Raw genomic sequence first — 21,345 nt, 5'->3', positions numbered from 1 at the left:
CACTAGGCCTCTCTCAAAGTAAGCTATACTCTACCAAGCATCATCATTCAATAATGATAGTGAAAATGAGAATACTATATAGGTGTACTAGAGATGATATGGAAAAACCATTAGCAATAACTGTAAAAAGGAATTGCTTCTGAAAAATATTAGCAGGATTCAAAGCAGATACATCACCAAGTCCTGATGTTATGGCCCTAGGCTGTGAAAGGAGGTCAGAGAAGATCGAAGAGAATTTTACTGCAAATTTTCAATCCTCCTTATACAAGGCAAGTGGTGCCCAGAGACTGGAGAGTAACTAGTGTACTCCTCTGTTTAAGAAGGGATAGAAGGATAAAATAGGTAACTGTAGACTAGTTAGTCTAAAATGAGTTGAGGGCAAACTCTAAGAATCGATAATTTGAAATCAAATTGAAGAGATAATAAAGGTAAGCAAGCATGGACTTGTTAAAGGCAAGTTATGTTTGACAAATTTGACCAATGGAATATATTGTATGCAATATACTGCACATAGCACATTCTTCAAAATTACATTTTAGCATCAACTATTTCATATTTCAGTCAAGCTTGAAATATATTTGTGCTTTACTATGTCATGATGGTAATGTGCTACTTTAAACATTAATTTTAGCAGTTAACATTTTGCAGCACACAATCCATTCACAAATACTATAAATACAATTTACTGCTAAGATAGCTTGACAGTATTTTGTGATTGTGCAAACTTATATTATTTGTCAGCTTGGCTCAGTGGTAGCACTTTTGCCTGAGTCAGAAGATCGTGGGCTCAAGTCCCACTTGAAGACTTAAGCACAGAATTTAGGCTGATACTCTGGTGCAATACTGTCTTTCACATGTGATGTTAATAAGATGCCTGCATGTTCAGGTGGATGTAAAAGATCACATGGCACTATTCGAAGAAGAGTAGGGGAGTTCTCGGGGTGTCCTGGACAAAATCTATCCAACCACCAACAACACCAAAGCAGATTAACTGGTCATTTATCTCACTACTGTTTGTGAGACCTTGCAGTGTGCTTACTGGCTGCCACATCTGCCTACGTAACAGTGACAACACTTCAAAATAATTCATTGGCTATGAAGTACTTTAGGATGCTCTGAGGGCACGAAAGGTGCTATATAAATGCAAAACATTCACATAGCACTTCAGATGTCTATTTCCCCACCTCCATTCTTCCGCCCTCTGGCCCATGTCTCAAGGTGCTGACTCATAGGTGGCAACAACCTTCCAGTATCTCATCCAAGAGATCATTCATCATCTGTCTAGACAGGAAGTATCAACAGTGTATTTAATCAGGAGTACATCACAACCAAACCTGATGCTGCCCTCATCCAACATCTACACATTATATAGAGAAGGATATACTTATCAAGAAAGACTAAACAGGCTGGGGCTCTTTTCCCTAGAAAAGGGAAGACTGAGGGGTGACCTGATAAGAGGTCTTTAAGGTAATGAAAGGGTTTGATAGGTAGACGTAGAGAAAATGTTTCCACTTGTGGGGAAGTCCAAAACTAGAGGTCATCAATATAAGATCATCACTAATAAATCCAATAGGGAATTCAGGAGAAACTTCTTTACCCAAAGAGTGGTAAGAATGTGGAACGCGCTACCACAAGGAGTAGTTGAAGCAAATACCACAAACACATTTAAGGGGAAGCTAGATAAGAAAGGAATAGAAGGGTATGCTAATAGGGTAAGATGAAGTAGGGAGGGAAGAGACTCTTGTGGAGCATAAACACCAGCATAGACCAGTTGGGTCGAATGGCATGTTTCTGTGTTGTAGACTCGATGCAAGAAGCCATATTTTTAAAAATAGCCAGATACATAACCAAAACAGTGCAGTACAAGTCTAGAAATTATCCTAAGGCTTTATAATGCACTGCTTAGACCTTTCTTAAGAGTACTATTAGCAATTTTGGTTGCTGCACTTCAAAAAAAACATAACATGCACTGGAAAGAGTGCAGTGAAGGTATGAAGAATATCCGAGACTGTGAAAGGGTTGTGCGATGAGGAAAGCTTAAGCTCTACAGTCTAGAGAGATGATTAAGCGGGTATCTGACATACTATAAAATAAGTTTTAGAGGAATAAGTTTTGATAAGAAAAATTACATCAATTTGTCCCAAGTTCTTACAAGGACTTTGCAGCAGGCAACACTGAATAAAAATCGTAATAGGAACTCAGGCTGATTTTAGCTTTCCTTTAGGCCAGATGTGCTGAGGCAAACAGTCGAGCTCAAAATCGCTGCCCCAACTGAGATCAGCGAACTTAGTAGAGACTATACATCGAACCTGGGCCTTCCTGATTTAAATGACTCGCAGGGCATTTACTAACTGAGCCATCACAAAAATCTGTGCGTTTTTATATGTACATACAGTACTTTTTTAAAAAATACATAGATAGCACTCTTAAAGTCTTTCAAATTAAGCTCAAGGATGCGCTAGCACAGTATCTATTGCAATGAACTATTACAACCCAGGCTTCTTGTTAAGCAAGTCAAGCACATTAGCCTCACTGGCTGGCCCTCCCCATTTTGAAACTGTAATGCCGCCAAGACTTCAAAATTGAAACAATACCTTGTACATCGGAAAGGCTGCATGAAAATTAAAGGTTTTTCAAGTTGGCTTATTCTTATATTTTTCAATTCTGTATATTGAACATTGTGCAGAAGAGTAAGGGATGGCCAGAATCAAGAGATTCAGCCCATCCTCCAGCATACCTCCCTCTCTCTCCCCACTCCCAAGAGAATCAGGTGACCTTTTTTGTAAAAGATCAAATCAGTAAACATTATTTCCTAGTAGCCTGTATCTGGCACTCAAAGCACTACACCTTCGATCTATGGCAGCAATTGGGAGCTGAATCTCCTGAAAATTTGACTTTGGTTATTGCTATAATACAACAGATTAACTTGCATCAAAGTCTAGGAAATGCATATGAAGAGGTGGTCCCAATCTGGGAACTATTCAAAGCAAATGAAAACAAGCCCAGGGAGGGTCAACTGCCAATTTCTTCAAATAACATGCCACCACTACGTGGCATCCCCTACACAGCAGTTTCCTATTTACCTGCGCTGTTGCTTCTCCTCCCACCACTAAATTTAAAGTGCTTGTAAAAATTCCGCATTCTGTGCAGATTTGTAATTCATTTTAAATTTGCAGTGAAGGGAGTAAAAGCACCACTGGAGAGTAGGATCAGGAAATCAGTTAAGACAATATCCTCCCCCGCCTTTCCACATTCTTCAAACCACTCAAAGAATAAAATGGATTGCACAAGCCAGCAGGGGATTCTTTTGAATAGTTATCCCCAGCATAAATATGACATAATGTCTCCTTTATATTACAACAATACCACAGATGGCAGCTCCTTTGGATGCAGTGCTGCAATGTAAATGAGATGGCAAAGCTGCCATGGAGGAGCAAAGAATCATCTCAAGTGACTGCGTTTAGCTGCTCTGCAAAAACAGCAGTAACACTGACAGGAAATGTAAATAGCAGTGAATGCCACCATTTTTTCCTGGTTTTCACACCTGGCTTATAAAGATCATCCCCAGCCAATGGGGAAGGTCTGGCTGCCAGGAATGAAAGTCATAATCACAACGTTCAAACTGCGAATCTGCAATTGTTTTTGCGCTGCTGCCAGTGCTATGGAATCCACCCTGCAGTATAAAAAGGGCAGATTTATAGTCTACAACTTCTTCTGTAGTACCTTTAAATGACATTCATATATAGGACACCGTATAAATGCAACAGAATAGTCCAGAACAGATTTTACGCCACTCTTAACCAAAAAATAGGATATTGAAAATACCTGTTTTGAAAGTACAAAGCAAAATCAAAAAATGCTAGAAACACACAGGCCAGTCAGCACATCTGGGGACAAGTTAGCGTTTTAGGTGCATACTCTTCTTCAAAAATGAAACATAAAAGCCGGTCAGACATATTAATAAAATCAGAAAAGGGAGGGAAATTATATATAAATAGTTAATTCTACAGAGAAATCATGAATGGATTGATTTAACTGATCATCTCAAGCAAACAATGGACAGAAGCATTAAGACATTAAAGAAACAAAAGATGTGTTAAAAAGGTATGAAAGTGGGAGGTCTAGGGAAATGCGAGAAAATGAAAGAGATGGAAGACTGAGGCCAGGTATGAAATTTTTTAAAAGTCTGACTTTACTGACGGCAATTTCCACAGTGCCAAAGAGAAAGATGAGATATTGTTCTTGAAACTTGCATTGATCTTCATTGGAACAGTGCACAAGGCCAATGACAGAGAAGCCAATGTGGGAATGGGAGTGGAAGTTAAAATGGCAAGCCATAGGTAGCTCGGTGTTATATTTGTAGACAGAACGGATGTTTGGCAAAGTGGTCACTTAATCTGCGTTTGGTTTTCCCAATGCACTGGGGTAGATAGCACTTATAGTCCACCCAGATTTTCTAAAGGAATGGTACCCAGAGTCAGCTAACTGACAAAACATCGAAATGCTTCTATGGCTAATGCAGGAAGTCTTAGAAATAAACTGCTGAAACTACAATCTTATGCAATATTAGAAAACCCAGATGTTATATGTGTTACTGAGAAATGGCTAGATTTAAATGATGGTGCTGAATGCCAAAAAATGCTAGAAACACACAGGCCAGTCAGCACCTCTGGGGACAAGTTAGCATTTTAGGTGCATACTCTTCTTCAAAAATGAAACATAAAAGCCAGTCAGACATAACTATGGCAGGGTATAACTATTTTAGGAAAGATAGAACGGAGGTAGTGTAGCCTTATTTGTCAGAAATAATCTACTGGCTGTGGCAAGAGATTATTAGCACATCAGCAGTACCTGAAGCTGTTTGGATCCAATTAGTCCAAGCCAATGGCCCCAAGATTATGATTGGCACCTGTTATAGACCTCCAGGACAGGCATCCCTAGCTGACGAGGAACTTTGTTCACAAATTGCTACGGCTTCTAGCCTGGGCCCAATTTGCATTATGGGAGACTTCAATGTTCCTTGTGTATTAAATGGTCTGATGGTGAACCATTTAGTGTAGTGGGGAAGAGTAGCTGAAACTTTTGTAGACACCATAAATGATTGTTTCCTTAGACAGCCTGTTGGTGAAGCAACTACAGATAAACAAATTCTAGATCTGATTTTTAGCAGTGACCCTTGGCCTATATCAAACCTCCATGTGGGGAACACCTGGCCAGCTCTGATCATAATATAATTAGGTTTAATCTTATTGGCCAATCCAAGGCTGCAGACAATCTAATGCTGGTCCCAGATTTTAAGAGGGCTAACTTTACAAAAATGGCTGAAGAACTGGCAAAAGTTGATGGGCAACTATACTAGATAGGCAATCAAGTACCGAGGACAAATGGGTTCTATTTAAAACATTCTCAAACAGAATGAAGCCACATATGTCCCAATGGGTAAAAGGGCACATGGTGAAACCAAACCATTATGGCTGATGAGGAATGTACAGAGGCAAATTCAAACGAAACAGAAGGCATCCTACACCCTTGAGGCAATTAACTTGCAGGAGAACGGGAAAAAGTATCGCATGAAATTAAGGAAGACAAAAACAGCCATATGATTAGCCAAGAGATCTCTGAAAAAGATGATGCGGAATTGTGTTAGTAATAGCAAAAGCTTTTTTTAAGTTATGTCCGTACTCAAAAGACCATAAAGGGCTATTAAAGGATACTGTAAGGCAGATTCAAACTGATTCTCAGGTCATGGCAGAGCTGCTAAATGACTATTTTGCATCAATCTATACTTCGGTAGCTGATGCTTATGTTCCAGATGAAGGGTGCTTGGTATTGAATAGCAATATTAATATTAAAAGAGATAATAATGTCACCTTGGATAGATTAGGAAAGCTCAAAATTGATAGGGCTCCAGGTCCGGATAATATCCATCCAAGGGTGATTAAAGAGATGGGACAGGTGCTCTGTGAACCCCTTGCCCGTATCTTCAATAGTTCAATAGAGTCAGGGATTAGACTAGAAGCTAGCTCATGTAGTTCCTAGCTCATGTAGTTCCTATTTTTTTTTTAAAAGTGGACAAATCAGAGTCGGGGAACTACAGGCCTGACAACAATTATTGGGAAGATGCTAGAAGGGATCGTAAGAGATGCCTTTTATGATCACTGGGAAAGGGAAGGGGCCATTAGAAATACACAACACGGCTTCCAAAAAAAAGTCGTCATGGCTAACAAATTTGATAAGAGTTTTTTGAGGAAGTCACTAGGATAGTGGATGAAGGTAATCCGGTAGACACTGTCTATCTGGATTTGCAGAAAGCCTTTGATAAGGAACCTCACACTAGGTTACTTCACAAGATAGAATCTTGTGGTATCAGTAGAAATTTGACAAGCTGGATTAGGAATTGGCTCCAATCCCAGAGCCAAAAAGTTGTAATTAATGGATGTGGTTCAGCTTGGAGACATGTTACGAGTGGTGTCCCCCAGGGATCGGTCCTAGACCTGCTAATCTTCACGGTCTTTATTAATGAGCTGGACAGTGATGTTAGGAGTATGGTAAGTAAGTTTGCCGATGACACCAAAATCTGTGCAAGGGTTAAGACGGTAGAGAAGTGCAAACAAATCCAAAAAGATTTAGATATGCTAGTGGAGTGGGCCACACATTGGCAAATGGCGTTTAATTTAGATAAATGTAGTGTCATGCATGTTGGTAGGGTCAACACAGAATACACATATCATTTACAGAGAATAATACTGAAAGAAGTTGAGCAACAAAATGATCTTGGTGTTATTGTGCACAGATCGCTAAAAGTTCATGACCACTGTAGCTAAAGCTAACAAGGTATTGGGTTGTATTAATAGAACCACTCAGTATAAATCAAAGGACACCATTTTAACACTATACAGGTTGTTGGTCAGACCGCATCTGGAGTGCTGTGCCCAGTTTTGCTCCCCCAACAAGGTGGGTGATATAGCAGCTTTAGAAAAGGTCCAGGAGAGCTACAAGAATGATTCCTAGCTTAAAAAACCTCAGCTACTCAGATCGGCTCAAGGATGTTGGTCTATTTATTGTAGAGGAGTGTAGGCTTAGAGGTGACCCGATAGAGGTCTATAAAATAATTTATGGGCTGGATGGCATCCCTGTTGATAGATTATTCCAGTTTAACAGGTTGGGGAGGACCAGGGGACACAAGTTTAAACTATGGGACGGGCTTCACCTGAACCATGCTGGGACCAGTGTTCTGGCAAACCGAATAACCAGGGTGGCAGAGAAGGCTTTAAACTAAATAGAAGTGGGGAGGGCTCAGGTGGGGCGAAGTTTAGATTGATAAAGAGAAAAGACAAGGAAGTAGTACAGGAAAGTGATGGGGATAATGATAAACAGTGTGTGTCAGGAAGGGACAGAGCGTACAAACATAAGGGTGCACTAGCAAATGGGGCCGGAGTAGGAAAGAATGGTAAAAAGACAAAATTAAAGGTTCTTTATCTAAATGCACACAGTATTTGTAATAAGATAGATGAATTGATGGCACAAATAGAAACAAATGGGTATGATCTCGTGGCCATTACAGAGACCTGGTTGCAATGTGACCAAGGTTGGGAGCTAAATATTCAGGGGTATTTAACATTTTGGAAGGATAGGAAAAAAGATAAAGGTAGTGGGGTGGCTCTGTTAATAAAGGATGAAATTGGTAGAATAGTGAGAAATGATCTTGGCTCAGAAGATCAAGATGTCAAATCAATTTGGGTGGAGGTAAGAAATAGCAAGGGAAATAAATCACTGGTGGGAGTAGTATATAGGCCCCCTAACAGTAGCTACACTGTAGGGCAAAATATAAGGGGGGCTTGTAAAAAAGGTAATGCAACAATCATGGGCAATTTTAACTTCCACATAGATTGGACAAATCAAATTGGCAAAAAAAGCCCTGTGAAGGAGCTCATGGAGTGTATTAGGTACTGTTTCTTAGACCAATACGTCGGGGAACCAACCAGGGAACAGGCCATTTTGGATCTGGTAATGGGTAACGAAACAGGATTAATTAATGATCTCAAAGTAAAGGATCCCTTGGGAAGCAATGATCATAACATGATAGAATTTCACATCCAGTTTGAGAGCGAGGATCTTGGGTCTGAAACTACTGAATTAAACTTAAATAAGGACAATTATAAAGGATTGAGGGCAGAATTGGCGAAAGTGGACTGGGTAAACAGATTTGATGGTATGATGGTGGATAAGCAGTGGCAAACATTTAAAAAGATATTTTATGACTCGCAACAAAATACATCCCTGTGAGGAGGAAAGACTCCACAAAAAGGTGAACCAACCATGGCTAACTAAGGAAGTAAAGGATGGTATCAGGTTAAAAGAAAAAGCATACAACATGGCAAAGATTACTGGTAAGCCCGAAGACTGGGAAAACTTTAAAAACCAGCAAAGGATGACTAAAAGAATAGTAAAGAGGGAAAAAATAAATTATGAGAGTAAACTAGCAAGAAATATAAAAACTGACAGTAAAAGCTTCTACAAGTATATAAAAAGAGGGTAGCTAAAGTAAACATTGGTCCCTTAGAGGATGAGACTGGGGAAATAATAATGGAAAACAAGGAAATGGCAGAGGAATTGAACAGATATTTTGTATCTGTCTTCACATAGAAGACACTAATAACATACCAATAATAGTAGAAAATCAAGGGGCAAAGGGGAGGGAGGAACTAAAAACAATCACTATCACTAGAGAAAAAGTACTAGGTAAACTAATGGGTCTTAAGTCCCCTGGACCTGATGGCTTGCATCCGAGGGTCTTAAAGGAAGTGGCTACAGAGATAGTGGATGCATTAATTATAATTTTCCAGAATTCACTAGATTCTGGGAAGGTCCCAGCGGATTGGAAAACCGCAAACGTAACACCCCTATTCAAGAAGGGAGTGAGACAGAAAGCAGGTAACTATAGACCAGTTAGCCTAACATCTGTTATTGGGAAAATGCTAGAATCCATTATTAAGGAAGTAGTAGCAGGGCATTTGGAGACTCATAATACAATCAAGGAGAGTCAACATGGTTTTACGAAGGGGAAATCATGTCTGACAAATTTATTAGAGTTCTTTGAGGAAGTAAAGGGCAGGATGGATAAAGGGGAACCAATGGATGCAGTATATTTGGATTTCCAAAAGGCATTCGATAAGGTGCCACATAAAAGATTACTGCACAAGATAAGAGCTCATGGTGTTGGGGGTAATATACTGGCATGGATAGAAGATTGGCTAACTAACAGAAAACAAAGAGTCGGGATAAAAGGGTAATTTTCAATCTGTAACTAGTAGGGTGCCGCAGGGATCAGTGCTGGGGCCTCAACTATTTACAATATATATCAATGACTTGGATGAAGGAACAGAGTGTCTTGTGGCCAAATTTGCTGATGATACAAAGATAGGTGGAAAAGCAAGTTGCAAAGTGTCTGCAAAGGGATATTGACAGGTTAAGCGAATGGGCAAAAATTTAGCAGATGGAATATAATGTGGGAAAATGTGAAGTCATCCACTTTGGGAGGAAAAATAAAAAAGCAAAATATTATTTGAATGGAGAAATACTACAAAATCCTGCGCTAAGAAGAATCTGGGTGTCCTCATACATGAAACACAAAAAGTCAACATACAGGTGCAGCAGGCAATCCGGAAGGCAAACGGAATATTGGTCTTTATTTCTAAGGGGATGGAGTATAAAAGCAGGGAAGTCATGCTACAACTGTACAGGGTGCTGGTGAGACCACACCTGGAGTACTGCGTACAGTTCTGGTACCCTTATTGAAGGAAGGATATACCTGCATTGGAGGCAGTTCAGAGAAGGTTCACTAGGTTGATTCCAGGTACGGAAGGGTTGTCTTATGAGGAAAGATTGAACAGGTTGGGTCTATACTCGCCGGAGTTTAGAAGAATGAGAGGTGATCTTATTGAAATATACAAGATTCTGAGGGGACTCGATAGGGTGGATGCTGAGAGGATGTTACCCCTCATGAGGGAATCTAAAACTAGGGGGCATAGTCTCAGAATAAGGGGTCGCCTGTTTAAGACGGAAATGAGGAGGAATTTCTTCTCCCAGAGCATCGTCAAACTTTGGAATTCTTAACCCCAAAAAGCTGTGAAGGCTGAGTCATTGAATACATTCAAGGCTAAGTTAGACAAATTTTTGATCAGCAAGAGTCAAAGGATATGGGGAAAAGGCGGGAAAGTGGAGTTGAGGTAAAAATCAGATCAGCCATGACCTCAGTGAATGGCGGAGCAGGCTCGAGGGGCCGAATGACCTACTCCTGCTCCTATCTCTTATGGAAGAGTAGGAACAGACTGGATGTTAAGTGGTTCTTCTTTTCCCAGAGAATTGTGAGCCTCTCGAATACATTGCCGTCTGGCGTGGTGGGTGCTGACTCTCTGCAAGCTTCAAGAGGGAGCTGGACCAGTTCCTGACTGGGGCAGAGATTGCATCATATCGAAGATGTGTCTTTATAGATAACACTTGGTCCATGTGATCTCCTGAGGGGGTCACCCGAGGGGGTCGGAGAGGAATTATACAGAGTATTTTTTCCCTTATTGGCCCTGGGTTTTTTCTGTTTTTTGCCTCTCCCAGGAGATTACATGGCTGCCGGAGTGGGCGTGAGGGAGGGAGGTCAGGGAAGGGAATAAGTGTTTAGCCATGATGGTCTTGCCACCACAGTGTGGGGTAGGCTTGCTGGACAAGCTGGTCTTTTCCTGCCTGTCAAATTTGTATTTTCGAAAGTAGAGGGGATTGCACCTGAGCAGCAAATACAACTTGCAATGGAAGACATTCAAATCTAATGTGATTTGCAAATCTCCATACTTGGAAAAACAAATCGCAATATGATCCATAAAGTAAAAAAAGTCACTGCATAATTATGTATGGAATTAACTATAAACAAACATTAATAAAGTCTAACTAAAAGAAAGAGACAAACTTGAAATGATCAAAGCTGCCGTGGTCAATCCAAACCAAATTTCTGCACACTATGATGAAAAGGCTCCCTTACTTAAACTATCCATAACAACCTCAACTGCAGTAATGCAAACTATTGAGCCACTTAGTGAATTCTATTGCTGTTGATTAACACCTGAAGATTTCACAATGTGCTGTCACAACAGCTGCTTCACGACATCATTAAGTTCAATTGTTTTGGCATAATTGCTGCTAGAAATTAGAAGCAACTTAATTAAGCGCTATCCATTAAATATGTATGCTGAAAATGACTTTTTGACCCATTCCCTTAATGTCAATCATACCCATTTCCAACCCCACCTGACTCCTAAAATACATAAACTTTCAACCTCCTTTCCTCACACAATGACCTCAAATATACTCGTAACTTACAAACAATTTTTTTTAAATGTTAGTTATAATGGTTCAAAACATCAAGATTAAAGTTGTTTAGGTCTAAAACATAAAACATCCACATTCAATCTACATTGAAACTAGGAGGTAAGCTTCTGAATTCGATTGAAAATTAGCTAAACTAGAGAAAGCAAAGGGCAGCTTGAACAGCGCTGCGTCAACATGTCAAGGGTTCACTAACAGGATGCCATGAGGATCGGTGACGGGGCCATTGCTGTTTGCAATGTATATAAATGATTTGGGGTTAGGCATAAAAACAAAGCTAAGTTTGCAGATGACACCAAATTGGGGGAAGTGCTTCAAACAATACGGAAAAGGATGATAAAGAGAGATCTTAATGGTAGTGGAAAGGGGCTAATGAGTGGCAACTGGCATTTAATGTGGACAAATGCAAGGTAATGAATGAACAACGTGAATAAAAACTAAATGGCTCTATCAGATTAAAAAAAACAGGAGACAGTTCTGGGGACATTGGTGAAGTTCACAAAAACCAACAATACAGGGTGCAGCAATTTGCAATATTAACCAGATCTTTGGATACATAAACCAGAGATAGAGTCCTTATTTCAGGAGGTGATAGTGAGTCTGTACAAGGCACTGTCACAGCCACACCTGCCCTACTGTCTACAATTTCAGGCACTGAATTTCAACAAGGATATCCAGGCAGTGCAGAAAAGCGTAACCAATCGAATACTTATTTTGAGAGGATGAAGGGCCTGGGATTGTTGACGCTAAAGAGTAGTTCAGGGGAGATATTATCACTTCATTCCAGTAAGGAAGGGCTGTGAAGAGAGCAGAATGCATACCAAGGGGAAAGGACAGAATGCATGAGATGGAGAAAAATGGATGGGGAGGAGGAGAAACTAGATGGCATTGGAGGGGAAATTCCCCTACCCTAGCTTTCTGCCTCGTGGATTCTGTTCCCCATCTATACCCTGTGCATCCATTTCCCCAATCCCGCTCCTTTCCATGTCGAGTGGCTAACACACCAGTCCCACTACTGCTAATGGCTGGGATTATTGCCTCTGTATACTGGAGACGACAGTTCTCCCAAGAGTTGCCATCTCGACTGAAGCGGTGATCCAGGCCACTGATGCTGTAAGTGTGTGAAGAGGAGGAGCAGGACTTAACCAGTGCCGGACTCAAAAGAAGAAGGAGTGGGTGGCAGAGTAGGCCCAGTTGCGCTACTTTGAAGCAGTAAACACTGTCACGCTGGCCTTCAAAACACTGACCATATGTATAATATTCATTAATACTGGTTACTGAGGATGACAGTCATGGACATTTCCACAGTACAAAGGACCTTGGGGTGTCTGAGATGGATGGTACAGGGCTTGCTGAGTAAGGACAACACATGGGTTATGTGGGAACTGCCATCCCCTTAGTCAACCAATGGGCTTGGGTGTCTTTGACTACCCACACCTCATGGTATTTCCCAAGTTCCATTAGAAGCCTGGGCATCATTTATTCAAATGGCAAATGCTTTGGCAGTTGCTTTGCACACATTTGTTGCGATGGTATCAAAACATGGACCTCTAATATTTAATGTACTGTGCCTTTGATACTTCAGCTAAACTGCATTGTTGCCCATATCAGCATTGTAACTTCTCTTTAACCAGATATTGAATGAGAGGTGGCTCCATTCACAATGGTATACTCAACAGGAGCTCTGCAATAGCAAGCACTAGATAGATCAACTCTAAGGCGTTAAACTATATGCAAGTGCTTGGACCACCATGATGTAGATACCAATCAAATTAGAAGAAAACAAGAAGTGCAAAATTTTCCTGTCCCTGTAAATTTCAATTTCTACAAAAAAATATATCTATTTGCTGGCGTTTTGTCTGGGGACTCGGTTTAAAAAAAAATCCCCAATATTCATTGTAAGTTTCCAATGCATTAAAAACAAACAAATTTATTAAAACAATGGATAGTTCACAAGCAAGGATATTCACGTTTTTTTTAAATTAACAGACCTTGAAGATTTTGCTTTGATAAAGCTTTCCTTTAAGGAAAGTTAAAAAGCAATTTATGAAAATAACCATGGGATATCATATCTGTACCAATGGTGAGTGGAAATAAAGATAGATATTTTAGACAAGCCTTGCTATCTAAAGCAAGATTTGCTATCAATTAAGATTTTACTTTTAAAGATACAGCTATGTTCTATCAGTTACAGTTAGAAATACAACTTGGTCAACCTACCTTATTTTGGCATCAGTGAAGACCCACATTTTCAACAACAACTTGCATTTATATGGAGCCTTTAACATAAAAAAACTTCTCAAGGCATGAAGAAAAGCAGATGCCGAGTCAAAGAAGGAAATATTAAATATTAAGTAGGGTGACAAAAAGCTTGGTCAAAGAGAGAGGAGTTTAAGGAGAGTCTTAAAGGAGGAGAGGGAGATAGAGAGGCAGATGGGTTTAGAGGGAATTCCATAGCCTGAAACCGAGGCAGCTGAAGGCACAGCTTCCAATGGTGGTGTGGAGGGAGGAGAGTCACACAAGAGGCTTGCGTCAGAGAAATGAAGAGTTAAGGGTAGGGGGCGGAGATTTGTAGGGCTGGTGGAAGTTATAGGAGGAGGCTCCTGGAGGGATTTAATTCCAGATTTGCAGGCTCTGCTTCTGTTCAACACCTGGTGAAGAACAATGATAGCTTTAAATTAAACGGGGTGGCCAGTATAGTGCACACTGCAAAGCCAAAACTGCAAGGTCGCTTGGAGCAAGGAGCATTAAATCAGCAACAAAATGGGAAGAAAACAATACAACTTAGTGATTGTTCAGGAAAAACAACAGGAATGCCAAAACAAAGCCACTGACTTCAACAGGTTGAAAGGTTTATACTGCAATGCAGTACCTCCAAACTCTTGAAGCTAGTACTCGAATGAGTACATTTTAGGATGGTTATACAGACATGTTACAGCAGATTATTGCTGGAAGCGCAAAAGATTTATAGTGTGGTCCATTTAAACCTGATTCTATACTACATAAGATCCTGTGCTAGCATCATTGGCTCACAACTCATGGGTCTCCATTCCTCTCCTTGGCCACTGTCGGAGGCTGAACCAGACCGTTCACAACCTTAGCATGCTATTTGACCCTGAGCTGAGATTTCAACCCTATATCCTCTCAGTCACCAAAACCGTCTACTTTCACCTCGTAACATCACCTATCTCTGCCCCTGCCTCAGCTTATCTGCTGCTGAAACCTTCATCCATGCCTTTGTTACCTCTAGACTTGATTATTCCAATGCGCTCCTGGCCAGCCTCCCACTTTGTGCCATCTGTAAACTTGAGCTCATCCAAAACTCTGCTGCCTATACCCTAACTCACACCAAGTCCCATTCACACATCACCCCTGTGCTCACTGACCTACACTGGCTCCCGGTCCAGCAACGCCTCAATTTTAAAATTCTCATCCTTGTTTCAAATCCCTCCATGGCCTCGCTCCTCCCTATCTCTGTAAGCTCCTCAGCCCTACAACCCTCCGAGATCTTAGCACTTCTCCAATTCTGGCCTCTTACCCATCCCCGATTTTCATCGCTTTGCCATTCAGCTGCCTAGGCCCTAAGCTCTGGAACTCCCTCGCTAAACCTCTCCACCCTCCTTTAAGACCTTCCTTAAAACCTACTTCTCTAACCAGCTTTTGATCACCTGTCCTAATATCTCATGTGGCTCGGTGTCAAATTTTGTTTGACAATGCTCATGTGAAGAGCCTTCAGACGTTTTATTACATTACAGGTGCTATATAAATGCAAGTTGTTATTGTTTCACATAGCTGACTGCAACACGAAGGTATACCTGCCAGGACTCAACGGCTGGCCACCAGGAAGCCAGTCTTAGTGAATCTTGTCAGGTTTATTCTCGTCAGGTTTATTCAAAAGCCGTATGTTGGAACCAGCGGTGCTAGCACAGATCTTGCATAATTTAAATGCTTAATCAGCACCTGAATGCAGCAAAATGTAAGCTTTCCTACCTAATGGCTGATACATTTCACTGACCCACAGTAGGCATTTTAAAATTCATAGTATGACATTGGTACATAACAGCAGTACTCTCAAAGCCATCAAAGAGGCAAACTCCTTACATCTAAAAGCACCCAATTTTCCCTAGATCATGAGAAGTCAGGGATATGGAAAACAAATGCTTCTACTGGCTCTTTAACAGGAACCTATGCGCATTAAAGATCAAAATGGCCCTCAAAGTTCAATCCTAAAGCCCCGATGTAAAGGAACATATAAATGTACCCACAGAAAATGTGAACTACTGTCTTTGAGATATACCTCCTCTAATTTCTAAATGTAGGGAATTTGCAAGGAATGCTAAAAGTGTCACTTTAGAAACTTTTACAAAATTACAAGATAGTTACAAAATAGATAGATGGGGAGGCCATTCAGTCCATCTTAACTCATACATCCAGAATTTTTTTTTAACATTAATTAAGACCGGGGGGGGGGGGGAAAGAGAGGAAGTAAGGTTTTTGCCTCCATTACCCGACCCAAGAAATGATTCCAAGTGTCAAACACTTTCGTATGAAGACGTTCTTCCTAATGTCAATCCTCAGTTCACCAGATTCAACCCCTGCCCCTTGTTCTAATATCCTGGCACACATTCAAATAGTACTCCAGGTTAGCCTCATTTGTCATTTAATATCTTGTATATTTCTATAAGGTCCCCTTTTGGTCCCAGTTTCTCCAGTCTTTCCTTTTAGTTCAATCCTTTAACACTACAAATCAGCCTCGTGGCTCTTCAATGATCCTGCCTCCATGGCTTGGTGACAAAAATTTAACACAATACTCAAGGTAAAGTATGACCATGGCACTGCACAATTTTAACATGGCATTTTCTGTTCATCACACATTCTGTTCACTTTGTCTATTGCTGCTCCACAGTGATTTAATATGTTAACTGTTGAACCCTTGCCACTTCAACTTTAGCTATTTCTACACCATCCACAGTATAATTTGGCACCCATTTTTCCTTCTCAAGTGTAGTGCCTTGCACTTGTGTTGAATTTCACCTGCCACTGATTTATCCATTTGCAGGTTTTATTTAACTCCCTTTGTAGGCACCTGGAACTTGACACCCACATCCAAGTTTATTATCTACAAATTTGACAGGTTTGCATTGGGTTTCTGAATCTGTCATTAATGTAGATTAGGGGCAATAGAGGTTCCAGCACGGATCCCTGACACATTAGAGGAGTGCAGCCAACATAAAATGCTTAGTGTTGTCCCACCGTCAGTTGCACCCATGAATATAAATTGCCCAAACTGCAGCAAACTGACAGCATTATAAGCCGACAACATTTGGGTCTATGTCACCAGATTAAGCGTCTTCTGTTGTAACAAGTTAAACACACAGAGCTAGCTCAGCATACACGTATTCCTCCAACATGTGTTTGCATCAGAGTCTAAAGAGACCAGCTCCCAATGACAACTATAAATGGGGGACAAAGGCTCACTGATGTCATACTCTAAAACCCTGAACAAAAAGAAAATGAAATGGCAAAAGCACCATTTATGAGGCCCCACAGGAAATACCAGAAAAATGGTCCCCTCTTGTTTGGGGCCTGAGAATTGTGGAGATATATTTTCACACCAATGGGTGTAAGACACAACAGGGCAATGGTACTCACTATATGGTACAGGGTACTTGCAGTCTGCTTCCCCTTCATCTGTGGCCCTCAGCAGATTTGCTAATTCAAGGTTTCCATTCACGGCCAACCCAGTTATCGAATGGCCAGGCTGGGATTAAGCACTGTTCCCCTCATTTTCTTGTTCTCAAACAAAAGGAAGCAAAGGAATATCATTAAGCCGCAAGCTTAGCCTAGTGCCCACTCAGGAAGTGAGACAGCCCCATTAAAGCATGAACCAAAATCCAAATTTCCTCAGTGCTTGCGGTGTACTCGGGGTGGTTTCCAGATGAACCAAGACTGGAAAGGTGTGAATTGGGCCCTGGCAACACTAGGTTTCCAACCTGAAGAGTAGGCCGCGAGAGTTTCCTCTGAGGGCAGGTGGAAGCTTCAACTGCCCGCAAGAGGCCTGGTGGTCGAAAAGAAGAGGCCAGCAGAATGACATCATCCACTGCAATTCCCACTGCTCTTGCCTCCTGTGTCCCAAACAAAAAGAAAGCCGCCAAGATACCAATGTCCAGTTGAGTGAAGCATCAGAGGTAAGGTCCACAGCTGTGTTCCAGACTGGAGCCATTGTCTAAAACGTTCCAAAATACAAATTTTGGACATAGGGAAATCAGTCCAATTATAAAGGGTCTGATTTCAACTCTTTACTGTTGATTCAGCCAGACCAACTGGCTTCTTATGAAAGCAAATAGCCAGCAGTGAATTCCTCACACCCCCATACCTAGCAGTCAACAGTGGTACAAGTGTCTGCCTGATCCATGCTGACCCTGGAAACTCCAATGAAGTCAGGCTCACAAGCTCACCATCAGGGCACAATACCCACTCTGCCAGAATTACAGCAGTGAAATGGGATCACGGATATTTGGGGCCTATATATATTTAACATAATTGCTGTCGTCACCCCCCCTCCCCCTCCCCCTCCCTCCCACTACTTTGCCGTCTTGTTGTGAAATACCTGACCCCCACTCAGCTACTGCCTAGATTGGCATGAGTGAATCAAGAGTTTACTGTGGGGTGAATCACAGGCACAGACCTGTGACCCATCGCTGCATGGTGCAGCACTGCAGCCATTTCTAACAGATAAAAAGTGAGCAATCGAGAGGTTCAGAGGTTAACTCTGCAGTGGAAAAAAAAGTACCAGAGGTAATAAGATTTTGCATACTTTATTATATTCCCTTCTGGTTGTTCTGTGGCAGTAAACTATTTCCAGCCACCCCCCCCCCCACCAGCAAAATAATTCACACAAACTGTACAAAGAAAGATTTACCATTTAACAGTTGCAAAGTATGCATGCACTACAGTTTAGAATCTAAGTGTTGTACACCATAAAGCAAAATCGAATCAACAGACCTAGTATTCTGTGTTACTTGCCTACTCCAATATACAAAAAAAACGATATGTTATGTCTGCATAAGTTTGGAACAGTAATCAACTAAATTCACCATTGATTTAACTTCCATAGATTTTCTCATAGTTAATGATGAGCTTTAGAATTTCTTTAACTTGTGTAAAAGACCATGTCCTGTAAGTAGATGGCACTCCTCAACCACAGCCATTTCACACCAAGGACCCACCAGCTTATAGTCACCAATGTGTGTAGCTTTGTCTAGTCATAAACCAATGATATCCTACATGTATAACCCAATTTGATCAATGCCTATGTTAAAACCTAAATATGAAGCAAGCCCAATTTGCAACACCACAATTAATTCATGGTACATTTTGTTGCACCCAAGATCTGAACTCTTAGAAGAGTTCAATAGGAAGAGATGTTTTAATTACAAGTTAATTTTGTACTCAACACATAGTACGTCTAGTTTTACACCACACAGATTTGTAGCCTCTGCAAAAGGGGTCTGTGTCATTTGTCCTAAAGTTGTGTAGTTGCCATGGTTTTATGGAAACTCGTGTCCTGCTATCAGTTATGCAATCCATTATGTGAGCCACAAACATCAGTAACTTTTGAAATAAGTTTTCTATAAAGTATGATCAGCAATTCCTTTACTAGCTACTGCATTACAAGAATTTGTACAGCTTAGTCAACACAGATGCAAACAGTGCAGGCCATAACAAAAGTACAACTTTGAATCAAGAAACAGTGTGGGCCTCTTCACTAACAGACTAACATTAACTACATCCTGATCATTCAACATTTATTTTATTGCAGACGAGGCACTCTTCCACCTCCAGTGTTGCTAATGTCAGTTACAACAGCATGTGGGTTTCAGGCTTTTCTTCAAGCGCTTCCCTTCCCCCACAGCACGAGACTGGGCCCGAGCCGCGCTTCCACCGCACCTTCAGCCAGGTCACCGACCCCCCCCCCCCCCCAGCGACCAGAGGAAACAAACATAGCCCATAGGGGGAGGGGGAGGGTGAGCTCAACCATAATATCTGCCCCCACCCCCAAGCCCCTTCCAATACCCAGTGGCTGCCTGCTTTAACCCCGGGAGTTAGGGGTGCGGGAGCGCCAGGCCCCTCTCAGAGGGTCAACCTGGCAGCACCGTCGACCCAGGGCCGGTAATTATTGGGGGGGGGGGGGGGGGGGGGGTGTATAAGAGTCAGTGAGCACCCCTCCCCCCACCACCGGGCCTAGCAGAGCAGGCCCCGTCCCTCCGCCCCATCCCGGCTTCAAAACCACTTCCACCCGCCTCGTTAAGTGTAAAGTTTGTAGCCAGAGCCCCGGGCTCACTCACCGTGAACCGCAGACACTCGGGCCTCCTCCTGGCTGCTCGGCGGTCTCTTGTTGTTGCTCCTTCCCTTCCCCCCACCCCCCCCCAACCACCCTCTCGAGGCCGGGGCTTCTCCGGGTCTAAAGAAAGTAATAATGGAAATTTCTGGATATAAAACCCCGCATCCGCGCCAGCTGGAGTCGGGCGAGCGAGCGAGCGGCGCCGATAATAATATTGTCCCAGGTAGAGCAGCCGATTTACAAGTGAAGCGGGTTGTCGGTGAGTGCGGGGCGAGGAGAATATCAGGCTAAACACAGCCAAACGTTCACTGCCATCCAACGTCTGCCTTCCCTCCCTGCCAGCCACTGTGACCCGTCCCGCGCAAATGGCTCACTCACAGCAACAGGGCTCTATTGTAGGAGCAGCTGAGAAAGGGAGGAGGCCAAGTGGGAAACAACACAACTCTCACTTGTCGTGCCTCCTCACCAAATTACTACAAACAAACAAATCAAAAATATAGTTTTATCTTACAGATTTTTTTGGTGATGATGGTGGTGGTGCACGGAAAAATAAGTGGCCACAATTACAATCTCTAGTTTATACAGTGTTTTAAAATTTGGGAAGCTAGTAGAAAAGGGTTATTTATTTTCCACTAAGAGAGTCTCCAAAAGATTGGGGGGGGGGGAATTGTCTACTGACAACTATGATACATATAGAGCTGCTAAAAAGATCTATAAATATAGATAAAGATAATCCCTGATCATGGTCTTAATAACCCTCAGATTTTCCTTCCCAGCAGCAAAATAATTGTTATATAATCTATGCGGGAGATCATCAATCCCACAAATAGGAGCACTTTTTTGATATAATTCAGTGTCCTAGAATGGTATGGTATTGAGGCACAGTAATTACAACATCGCAGGTTCAATCCCTAGTCAGTGCAGAATTAGTTGATTTTAATTGGGGTAGTGTTTGGATTCTGCAATTTACTTTATCAGCCCTGGGCTAGGGAAGAGAAAATCAGCCAGGGTCACTGTTTCTGATTGCTATCCATTGACCACTGCTGAAAATTGTGGAGAGATAGGTTGGGGGCAGGATCAGGCTTGGTTCTGATGACCACCGTGGTGGAATAGCCTGCAAACATTCACTTTATAGGCATACACATGAAAATTGTGGATACTTTATTAGCCACGGCATAGACTATAAGAGCAGGGAGGTTATGCTAGAACTCTATAAAACACTATGATGTGACATAGTACCCTTCGTCGTCCAGTACTTCCCCGGAGCGGAGAAACTACGCCACGTTCTCCGCAGCCTTCAACATGTCATCGATGACGATGAACACCTCGCTAAGGCTATCCCCACGCCTCCACTACTCGCCTTCAAACAGCCACCCAACCTCAAACAGACCATCATTCGCAGCAAATTACCCAGCTTTCAGGAGAACAGCGTCCACGACACCACACAACCCTGCCACGGCACCCTCTGCAAGACATGCCAGATCATCGACACAGATACCACCATCACACGAGAGGACACCACCCACCAGGTACATGGTTCATACTCCTGTGACTCGGCCAACGTTGTCTACCTCATACTTTGCAGGAAAGGATGCCCCGGAGCATGGTACATTGGCGAGACCATGCAG

General features: G+C 42.0%; 1 protein-coding gene across 3 annotated transcripts in view; it reads right to left on the bottom strand.

Moving 5' to 3' along the window:
• Positions 1-20,068, bottom strand: part of tbl1xr1a (TBL1X/Y related 1a) — a 169,313-nt gene extending 149,245 nt beyond the window's left edge. For all 3 annotated transcript variants that reach the window (XM_067995324.1, XM_067995323.1, XM_067995326.1), the window contains exon 1: positions 19,722-20,068. The gene's annotated coding sequence lies outside the window, so the exon portion shown is untranslated. The remainder of the gene's footprint in view (positions 1-19,721) is intronic.
• Positions 20,069-21,345: the final 1,277 nt, after the last annotated feature.

This window comes from Heptranchias perlo, chromosome 13 (genome assembly GCF_035084215.1).
Source record: "Heptranchias perlo isolate sHepPer1 chromosome 13, sHepPer1.hap1, whole genome shotgun sequence".
Lineage (NCBI taxonomy): Eukaryota > Metazoa > Chordata > Chondrichthyes > Hexanchiformes > Hexanchidae > Heptranchias > Heptranchias perlo.
The sequence above is the reverse complement of the archived record's forward strand: the minus strand, read 5'-3'. Positions and strand labels throughout refer to the sequence as shown.